This window comes from Ovis canadensis, chromosome 12, assembly GCF_042477335.2.
Source record: "Ovis canadensis isolate MfBH-ARS-UI-01 breed Bighorn chromosome 12, ARS-UI_OviCan_v2, whole genome shotgun sequence".
In the NCBI taxonomy this organism is placed as follows: Eukaryota; Metazoa; Chordata; class Mammalia; order Artiodactyla; family Bovidae; genus Ovis; species Ovis canadensis.
The window spans coordinates 18,034,318-18,044,478 of NC_091256.1; the positions used below are offsets into that span (position 1 = coordinate 18,034,318).

Consider the following 10,161-nt stretch of genomic DNA (forward strand, 5'->3'; position numbering starts at 1 on the left):
CACACAGTCAAAGGCTTTGGCATAGTCAATAAAGCAGACATAAATGCTTTTTTAGAACTCTCTTGCTTTTTGGATGATCCAGCGGATGTTGGCAGTTTGATCTCTGATTCCTCTGCCTTTTCTAAAACCAGCTTGAACATCTGGAAGTTAACAGTTCATGTATTGCTGAAGCCTCACTTGGAGAGTTTTGAGCATTGCAGAGTGAAGTAAGTCAGAAAGAGAAAAACAAGTGTTGCATATATAAGGAATATAGAAAATGGTACTAATGTATGTATTTACAAGACAGGAAGAGAGATTCAAGCATAGAGAAGAGACTTCTGGACACGGCGGGCACAGGAGAAGATAGGGTGAAGTAAGAGAATAGCATTGAAATACATACATTGCCTTATGTAAAACAGATTGCTAATGTGAAATTTATGTATAACACAAGGAGCACAAATTAGTGCTCTGTGACAACCTCGATGGGTGGCATGGGATGGGAGGTGGGAAGGGGGTTAAGGAAAGAGGGGACATATGTATACTTAAGGCTGATTCATGTTGATGCATGGCAGAAACCAACACAACATTGTAAAGCAATTATCCTCCAAATAAAAATGAATATTTTTTCAAAAATCCCTTTTAAAATTGTCTGAAAAAATATACTTAGGAATAAACCTGACTAAGGAGGCAAAATTGGGGGGGCTCCAAAATCACTGCAGATGGTGACTGCAGCCATGAAATTAAAAGACGCTTACTCCTTGGAATAAAAATTATGACCAACCTAGATAGCATATTCAAAAGCAGACATTACTTTGCCAACTAAGGTCCGTCTAGTCAAGGCTATGGTTTTTCCTGTAGTCATGTATGGATGTGAGAGTTGGACTGTGAAGAAGGCTGAGCACCGAAGAATTGATGCTTTTGAATTGTGGTGTTGGAGAAGACTCTTGAGAGTCCCTTGGACTGCAAGGAGATCCAGCCAGTCCATTCTGAAGGAGATCAGCCCTGGGATTTCTTTGGAAGGAATGATGCTAAAGCTGAAACTCCAGTACTTTGGCCACCTCATGCAAAGAGTTGACTCACTGGAAAAGACTTTGATGCTGGGAGGGATTGGGGGCAGGAGGAGAAGGGGACAACAGAGGATGAGATGGCTGGATGGCATCACTGACTCAATGGACATGAGTCTGAGTGAACTCTGGGAGTTGGTGATGGACAGGGAGGCCTGGCGTGCTGTGACTCATGGGGTCGCAAAGAGTCAGACACGACTGAGAGACTGAACTGAACTGAACTGAAGGAGGCAAAAGAACTATATGCTGACAAATATTAAACATGGATAAAGGAAATTGAAGATGATTCAAAGAAATGGAATGATACCCATGATATTGGATTGGAAGAATTAATATTGTTAAAATGCCCACACTACAGAAAGCAATCCACAGATTTAATGCAATCTCTGTCAAGTCATCTATGACATTTTTCACAGGACTAGAACAAATATCCCAAAATTTATTTGGAAACATAAACAAACAAACAAACAAACTGCAAAGCAATCCTAAGTAAATGATCAAAGCAGGAGCCATAACCTTCACAGACTTCAGACCATGCTACTAAACTATGGTAATTAAAACAGAATGGTACTGGCACAAAAACAGACATGTGGATCAATGGAACAGAAATAACCCCACATATCTATGGTCTATTAATCTTCAACAAACAAAGCAAGAATGCGCAATGTAGAAAAGATAATCTCATCCACAAATGATGTTGGGAAAGCTGGAAAGTCCCATGTAAATTGAAGTTAGAGTATACCCTCACACCATACACAAAAGTAAATTGAAAATGGCTTAAAATCTTAAATATAAGACATGACATGATAGAACAAGAAGAGAATATAGTAAAACATTCTCTGACATAAATCACAGCAATATGTTCATAGATCAGTCTCCCAACTCAATAGATATAAAAGCAAAAATAAAAAAGGAACATAATCAAACTCATAAGCTTTTCCACAGCAAAGGAAACCATAAACAAAATGAAAAACAATCTACAGAATGGGAGAAAACATTTGCAAATGGTGTGAATAACAAAGGATTAATCTCCAAAATATACAAACAGCTCATACAACTCAATAACAAAAAAACAAAGAACCCAATCAAAAACTGAGCAGAAGACCTAAATAAACCTCTTTCCAAAGAAAACATAGAGATGGCTCATAAGCATATAAAATGATGTTCAACATCACTAATAATGAGAAATGCAAGTCAAAACTACAACAATGTACCACCTCACAATAGTTAGAATGGTCATCATTAAAATGTCAAATAACAAATGCTGCAGAGGGCATGAAGAAAATGGAACACCCCCCACCCCATACTGTTAATGAGACTATAAATTGGTGAAACCATTATGGAAAAAAGAGTAGTTACTTTAAAAGCGGAAAATAGAATTACTCTGTTGTTATTGTTCATTTACTTAGTCATGTCCAACTCTTTGTGACCCCATGGACTGTAGCACTCCAGAGTTCCTTGTTCTTCACTATCTCCCAGAGTTTGCTCAAACTCATGTTCATTGAGTCGATGATGCCATCCAGCCATCTTATCCTCTGTTATCCCCTTCTCCTCCTGCCTTCAACTGTTGCCAGAATCAAGGTCTTTTCAAATGAGTCAGTTCTTCGAATCAGGTGGCCAAATTATTGAAACTTCAGCTTCAGCATCAGTCCTTCCAATGAATATTCATAGTTGATTGAATGGTTTGATCTCTTCACTGTTCAAGGGACTCTCAAGCATCTTCTCTAACACCACAGTTCAAAAGCATCAACTGTTTGGTGTTTAGCCTTCTTTATGGTTGAACTCTCACATCCACACATGACTACTGGGAAATCATAGCCTTTACTATATGGAGCTTGGCTGGTAAAGTGATGTCTCTGCTTTTCAATACACTGTCTATGTTTGTCATAGCTTTTCTTTCAAGGAGCAAGTATCTTAATTTCATGGCCACAGTCACTGTCTGCTGTCATTTTGGAGCCCTCCAAAATAAAGTATTATTGTTTTCATTGTTTCCCCATCTATTTGTTATGGAGTGATGGGGCCAGATGCCATTCAGTTCAGTTCAGTTTAGTCATTCAGTAGTGTTCGACTCTTTGCTACCCCCATGGACTGCAGCATACCAGGCCTCCCCGTCCATCACCAACTCCCAGAGTTTACTCAAAGTCATGCCCATTGAGTCAGTGATGACATCCAACTATCTCATCCTCAGTCGACCCCTTCTCCTCCCTCCCACCCTCAGTCTTTCCCAGCATCAGGGTCTTTTCAAATGAGTCAGCTGTTCGCATCAGGTGGTAAAAGTACTAGAGTTTCAGTTTCAACATCAGTCCTTCCAATGAATATTCAGGACTGATTTCCTTTAGGATGGACTGATTGGATCTCCTTGCAGTCCAAGGGACTCTCAAGAGTCTTCTCCAACACCACAGTTCAAAAGCATCCATTCTTCAGTGTTCAGCTTTCCTTATAGTCCAACTCTCATACCCATACATGACTACTAGAAAAACCATTCCTTTGACTAGACGGACTTTTGTTGGCAAAGTAATGTCTCTGCTTTTTAATATTCTGTCTAGGTTGGTCATGATCTTAATGATATTGGATGCCATTATCTTAATTTTTTCAATGATGAGTTTTAAGCTAGCTTTTTTTTTTTTTACTCTCCTCTTTCACCTTTATTTCCTTTTTGTTTTCTGCTATGACAGTGGTGTTGCAGTAAAAATTACTAGGCAGTCAGTGTAAAACTCTGAAACCTGTCTTGTTTTCAGTAAACATCCTGCTCCATTGTCCTGAATTCCTGGAATGTGTCTTTGGTCTGATAAATTATCAACACTCAGATCCAAGGAAGAGCAGCAATTAAATTCTGTTCCATATGCTTCAGGGAGAAACAATGGTGATCATTAATCTTAAGCTCATACATCTGGCCCATGGTAAAATGGACAGAGGGCATGAAAAAGGGCAGTGACTTACTCCAAGGATCAAAAGAAGTCATAAGGATGATGTTAAGTATCTTAACCTTTAAATAGAATGTTTAGAAATAATGTGATTTATAGGAAGGGTATAAAAACCACCTTGGGGTGACTCTTTACCCCCTCTCTAGGCTGAGTGTCTATGTTGAGAGCTTTGCACTTTCCTCCTCTTTAATAAATCTTATTCAATTACTACCGTGAGTGTTTTCATGTTCATGGAGTCCATTCTTTGGCTGCATGGACAAGAACTAGGATTCCTGTCTCATCTTTTGGGGGCTCATTTGGAAATCCTGAATTGCCTACTCAAGGTAAGCACAGGCACTCACTCTCAAATCTGTCATTCACTTCTCGTTACCTAATCTAGCTGCATGGTCTCTTGAGCCACTCTATTTCACAAGCCTGCACGAGTTCCAAAGGCAGACAGAGTTAGTAGACAGTGGTCTCGGGTCTCGGTATTAGCCAGCAGATTGACCTGGGGGTGCTGAGCAAAATCTCTGCTAGGCTGCTGCCTCAGTGAGAACCATAGGACATCAATCATTTCTCTTTCCTAACATTTAGAGTTTATGAGATTTTTCACTTAAGGTAGGATCATTTCGGAGTGTGTGTAAATACTACTAACCTTGTGCACTACATAACTTGTTTTAGGGGAACTCCAGTTCAGGCACACCCAATGTTCAAGAGCACAGCAAGTCCACCAACTTAGGCTCTCACTCTATATCTATCTCTAGGTGGAAAGGAAGGTAGAGACAGGAAGAAGACAACAGTCCAGGGTAACCGGATAATGATGCTCAAGACCAGGTGCACTCAAAAGTTGAGGGAAGCATACTTTATTGGTGTTTCTTTGCTCCCACTGTGCAAGGTGGGGACACCGTCTATCAGAAGAACCAGAGAAAAGACGAAGAGCACTGGACGCTGGGCTTCTGTCTTTCAGATGGGAGCCACCTCTTTGTGCCCTACACCCAGTTCAAAGCGGATGCCTTTGGCAAGTATACTGAAGAATTAGAAGTTTAACCCTTAGGCCTTGTTAAAGAAGAGTATGATGTTTTTCTGCACCAAGGCATAGCCTCAATAGTATCTATCTGATGGTGAAAAATGGCCCCCTGAGGGCTCATTTGATTATAATACCATCCTCCAACTAGACCTCTTTTGTAGACAAGAAGGAAAATGGTCAGAAGTGCCATATATACAGGTTTTGTCTTGAGAGAGAAAACCCGTTATCCAGGAGTTGTCGGCTTGCTACTTCCATGCTGCCTATAACTTCCTCCAAGTCCTCAGGTCCAAACTGTTGCCCTTAACCAGAGCTGCCCAAACCTAGCCCACAGGAGCCTCCACAATCTCTGGTAATGCCTTGGGCACCAGCAGCAGCTCCTACCCCAGTGGCTCCTAACCCAACACTGGTCATCTCTAGGCTATATCCTCCCCTCCTTCCATTACAAGAAGGTCCTATTGGGGTCTTGGGAGCCACAGGAATCCATGTTCCTTTCCCCCTCCAAGATTTAAGGCAAACTAAATTAGACCTAGGAAGCTTTACTGAAGATTGACAATTATATAAGTGCTTTCCAGGGTCTAAACCAATCTTTGAAATGGCATGGAAAGATACTATGCTAATCATGACTAGCACCCATACTGACATGAAAGAAGTAGTAATTAAAAATGGTCAGGGACGTGGAGATGAATGGTATGCTACTAGCATGCAGGGGAGACCTGAAAGTGAATCAGCCTATTTACCTACAGGGCTCCAGGCTGTGCCCATAGCCGATCCAAATTGGGCACATGACAAAGACAGTGATGACTGGAAGAGAATTCACTTTATCGCTTGCATTAAGAAAGGCTTAAAAATATCACGAGCTAAGCCCTTAGACTACTCTAAATTATCTGGAGTGATTCAGGAAAAGGAGGAAATTCACACAGCTTTTATGGAAAGGCTCAGGGAGGCACTGAGAAAGCACATTAATTTGGACCCAGATGCCCCAAACTTATTCTTAAAGACAATTTTATTACTCAGTTGGTGCTCCTCCTGGTCCTGGAATTTCAGAGGAAATTAAAAAAACTGGCCTTTGGCCCCCATATAGATTTAGAGGGCCTCCTTGAAGGAAAGTAATGTCCAAAATAGCCTGGAGTTAAAACTCCCCTCCAGGTCCTCCCCACCATTCTATGCAAAACAAAGAACTCTGACCCAAAGGAAAAAAAAAAAATGGACATTAAGGTTGACCATGCCCAGCTCCCAGCTGGTTCCAGTTGGTCTCCAGAATTCTTTGCCCCAGCCGTTTAAGAGATAACTACTCTGAACATTTCCCTGGCTTCCCTGTGGCTCAGATGGTAAAGCATCTGCCTATAATGCAGGAGACCAGGGTTCAATCCCTGGGTCGAGAAGATCTCCTGGAGAAGGAAATGGAAACCCACTCCAGTATTCTTGCCTGGAAAATCCCATGGATAGAGGAGCCTGGTAGGGCTATAGTCCATGGGGTCACAGAGTTGGACATGAGTGAGTGACTTCACTCACTCCAAACAACCTTGGAGAAGAACAGGCCCTCTTAAAAGTAGATGTCCACATATATGCCTATATATACTTACTATTTTCTTGGGTTAGTTCAGCAGCTCACTAATCTGATTGTTGCCCCTTTTTGCCTCATTAAAGGTGAATCTGTTCCGTAAAGTGGCGGTCTCCTTCTTTTTCCGAACTTCACCTCCTCTAACTCCCTTAACTTACACTGGTAAGAGCTGCCACATCAGTATTCTTAAACATAAATCAGGATGAACCTAATGAAAAAGAGAATAGAGATAAGAGAAAGCCAGAAGCTCTCATTATGGCCCTACAGGGAGTGAACTTTAGGGCTACAAAGGTGGGAGGACACAAGCAAACACCTGGAGTCTGTTTCTGTTGTGGCCAGGATGGACGCTTCAAGGGACAATGCCCCCAAGGCAAGCAGAGGCTACCACCAAGGCCTTGCCCCACTTACAAGGGAGATCACTGGAAGAGTAGTATCCCCAGGGACATAGGTTTCAGGGGTCAGAAACTCAGACTGAAGATTAAAGTTGATGGGGCCCAGGGCTTCCCATTTTGGCTCCTATCCTCATTACCACACAGGAGCCTCAGGTGACTCTAACTGGAGGAGGCCATCCTGTTAAATTCCTACTGGATACAGGAGCCACTTTCTCAACCCTCCTGTGTAATGCGGGTCCTCCTGCTAAGTCAGCTACTAAACGTGGCACTTCTGGAAAGCCAATTACAAAATTCTTTACATAATATTTGAGTTGTAACTGAGAGTCTATTCTTTTTACTTATGTGTATATGTGGATGTGCTCAGTCGTGTCTGCCTCTCTGACTCTACGACCCCATGGACTGCAGCCCATCAGACTACTCTGTTCAAGGGATTTTCCAGGCAAGAGTACTGGAGGGTGTTGCCATTTCCTCCTCCAGGGGATCGCCCCCACTCAGGGATCGAACTTGCATCTTTTGCAATGGCCTGCATTAGCAGGCTGATTCTTTGCTACTGCACCACCTGGGAATCCCAAGAAAACACAGGGCACCTGGCGTGCGGGGTGTGGGGTAAAGGTCGGTGGCAGCGAAACCCCACGAGGTGAGAAAGGGGGAGGGATCACCCCAGGCCGTCGGACCCACTCCGCCCATAGTGAGGCCTAACGATCCCTCACGCTCTGCCCCGAGGTTCTGATGGGGAGACCCTCCTCGAGGGCCTGGTGGGCCAGAAGTGGGGCCAAGGATATCAGCCAGGCACATCTGGGACGGCCATGGCACACTCACTTCCACCCTCCCTGTCCACCGGGGGGTGGGCAGTACAGGCATGGCAGCCCCCAGTGACGCGCTCGCACTCTGGTGAGCGCGCAGCAGCGGGGGTCTGCGGGGTGGTGGGGGGGAGCATGGGCCCTCCTCCTGGTCCAGCATGCGACAACATCGGCAGACAGAAGGCAGCAAAAGGCAATGGAGCGGGTCCAAGACCGGCCAGGGAAGCGAGACGCACCAGGGCACAGCCCCAGGGATCAGCAGACGGGACGGACAAGGCACTGACGGAGTGCAGCCACGTTGGTCCCTGTTGCAAAGACGCGGCAGATGCACAGAACCAGCGGTGGAGGTGGGGTGGCTGCAAGCGACAGTGAAGGCCCCAGAAGGCATTCAAAACGACCCGGAAGCGAGTCAGCTTCCCAGTCATGCCACGAAATCTCACCTCCAGAAGCCTCCAGCACAGGGGTGGTCCCCTGGCACCCAGGACGTCTACTGCCCTTCCTGACCCCCATGGGGCCACCCTCTCGGGTCTCGCACCCACCACCACCACCACCCAGAGCCACAACAACTGACCCAGGAGAACACTCTCCCGCAGCATACTGGCGCCTCCACAGCCCTCATGTGCAACTTGCTGTGCTCAGCTTATCCCCCTTGGGGACTGAGGGCACTTCTCTGCCTGGGGACGCCACCTGCCACGGAGGCCAGGGAACGACACCCACGAGGTGAGGCCGGTTAGGTCCTAAACAGAGGAAGGGGGTGCTGGGCGGTCACCTGTGTGGGGCGGGCGGCATTGCGGGGGCGGGGGGGGGGGACGGCGTGTGGAAAGGGTGGAGGAAGCCGGAAGTGACAGGGAAGGGCAACAAACACGCACAGGAATGGCGGGGGGAACGGGAGCACATGTGCTATCTGGTGATCAGAAAGACCGAGTCATGGCCGGCCACCAGGAAAATGAATGCAAGGTCCCACCACCACACCCACGAGGATGGTCCCATGATGCCTGGGATGCCGGGCAGCCCCCGCCATCCCGAGTCTCCCACGACCCAGCTCCGCTGCCAGGCCAGTGCCACAGCCCCACTTCGAGTAGCAGAGGGGCCACGTCCACCCATCTCGTCCATCCATCTGCCACGAAACCCCCATCCTAGGAAGAGATGTTCTATCTAAAATGAAGGCTTCAATTCATATGCAAAAAACTTGTGCTTACCTCTAACAGAAGTAGAAGCTAACCCTGAAGTCTGCGCAACCAGAGGAAAGATAGGAGGAGCCGTCTCAGCTCAACCAGTACAGATAACTTTAAAAATCCTAATAACTTTCTTAATTGAATGTAACAGCCCTTCTAATACACCTATTCAGAGAGTGGAGAAGAACTAAAGAGCTTCCTGATGAAAGTGAAAGAGGAGAGTGAAAAAGTTTGCCTAAAACTCAACATTCAGAAAGCTAAGGTCATAGAATCTGCTCCCATCACTTCATGGCAAACAGATGGGGAAACAGTGGAAGCAATGGCAGCCTTTATTTTTGGGGGCTCCAAAATCACTGCAGATGGTGACTGCAGCCATGAAATTAAAAGATGCTTGGTCTGTGGAAGAAAAGTTATGACCAACCTAGACAGCATATTAAAAAGCAGAGACTTTACTTTGCCAACAAAGGTCCGTCTAGTCAAGGCTATGGTTTTTCCAGTAGTCATGTACGGATGTGAGAGTAGGATTGTGAAGAAAGCTGAGTGCCGAAGAATTGATGCCTTTGTACTGTAGTGCTGGGGTCCAGCCCTGGTGGATCCAGGGAATTCAAAGGGTGGACGGAGTAGGCGAGGAAAAACTTACTTATTTAGAAATATAAAGAGAGACCATGGGATTTTCCAGGCAAGAGTGCTGGAGTGGATTGCCATTTCCTTCTCCAGGGTATCTTCCCAACCCGGGAATTGAACCCGGGTCTCCTGCATTGCAGGCAGACGCTTTACCATCTGAGCCACCAGGGAAGCCCACTAGGAAAGAATAGTGTAGTAGGAAAATTTAGTGGAGAAAAGAGGCTGAATAGCTTGGTTTACGTGGAAAACCAATAAAGTTCCAACACAAGGAACTTGCACTGTCTACGTTAGGCCACTGGAGCCGACTTGAATAGCGGAGGGTGCCCCGCCTTGGGCTCCCTCTCACGTGGGTCTTAGAAGCCAGGGCAGGTAAGTAGACTCAGAGAGCTTCCAAGCCCCAGATGGGAATTCAGCCTGAAAAGGAGAGGGAGGGAGAGGGAGAAAGAGAGAGAGAGAGAAAGAGAGATTTGACATGGGGGAAACCAGTCTTTCCAGTGACTGGCCCATCCTTTATTGTCTTGAAAAGCTTTTTATACTTTTGGTTGTACATAGAGATCAATGGATAATACAAAATTATGCAGCGTCAGCAGCTCTGACTCTTATCTAGACCAGGCTTTCTCTCTGCATACCTAGCTG

General features: G+C 45.4%; 1 non-coding gene across 1 annotated transcript; it reads right to left on the reverse strand.

The window, feature by feature from the left end:
* Positions 1-9,624: 9,624 nt before the first annotated feature.
* On the reverse strand, positions 9,625-9,696 carry TRNAC-GCA (transfer RNA cysteine (anticodon GCA)). The gene has a single exon. It is a non-coding gene; the product is annotated as a tRNA-Cys (tRNA).
* Positions 9,697-10,161: the final 465 nt, after the last annotated feature.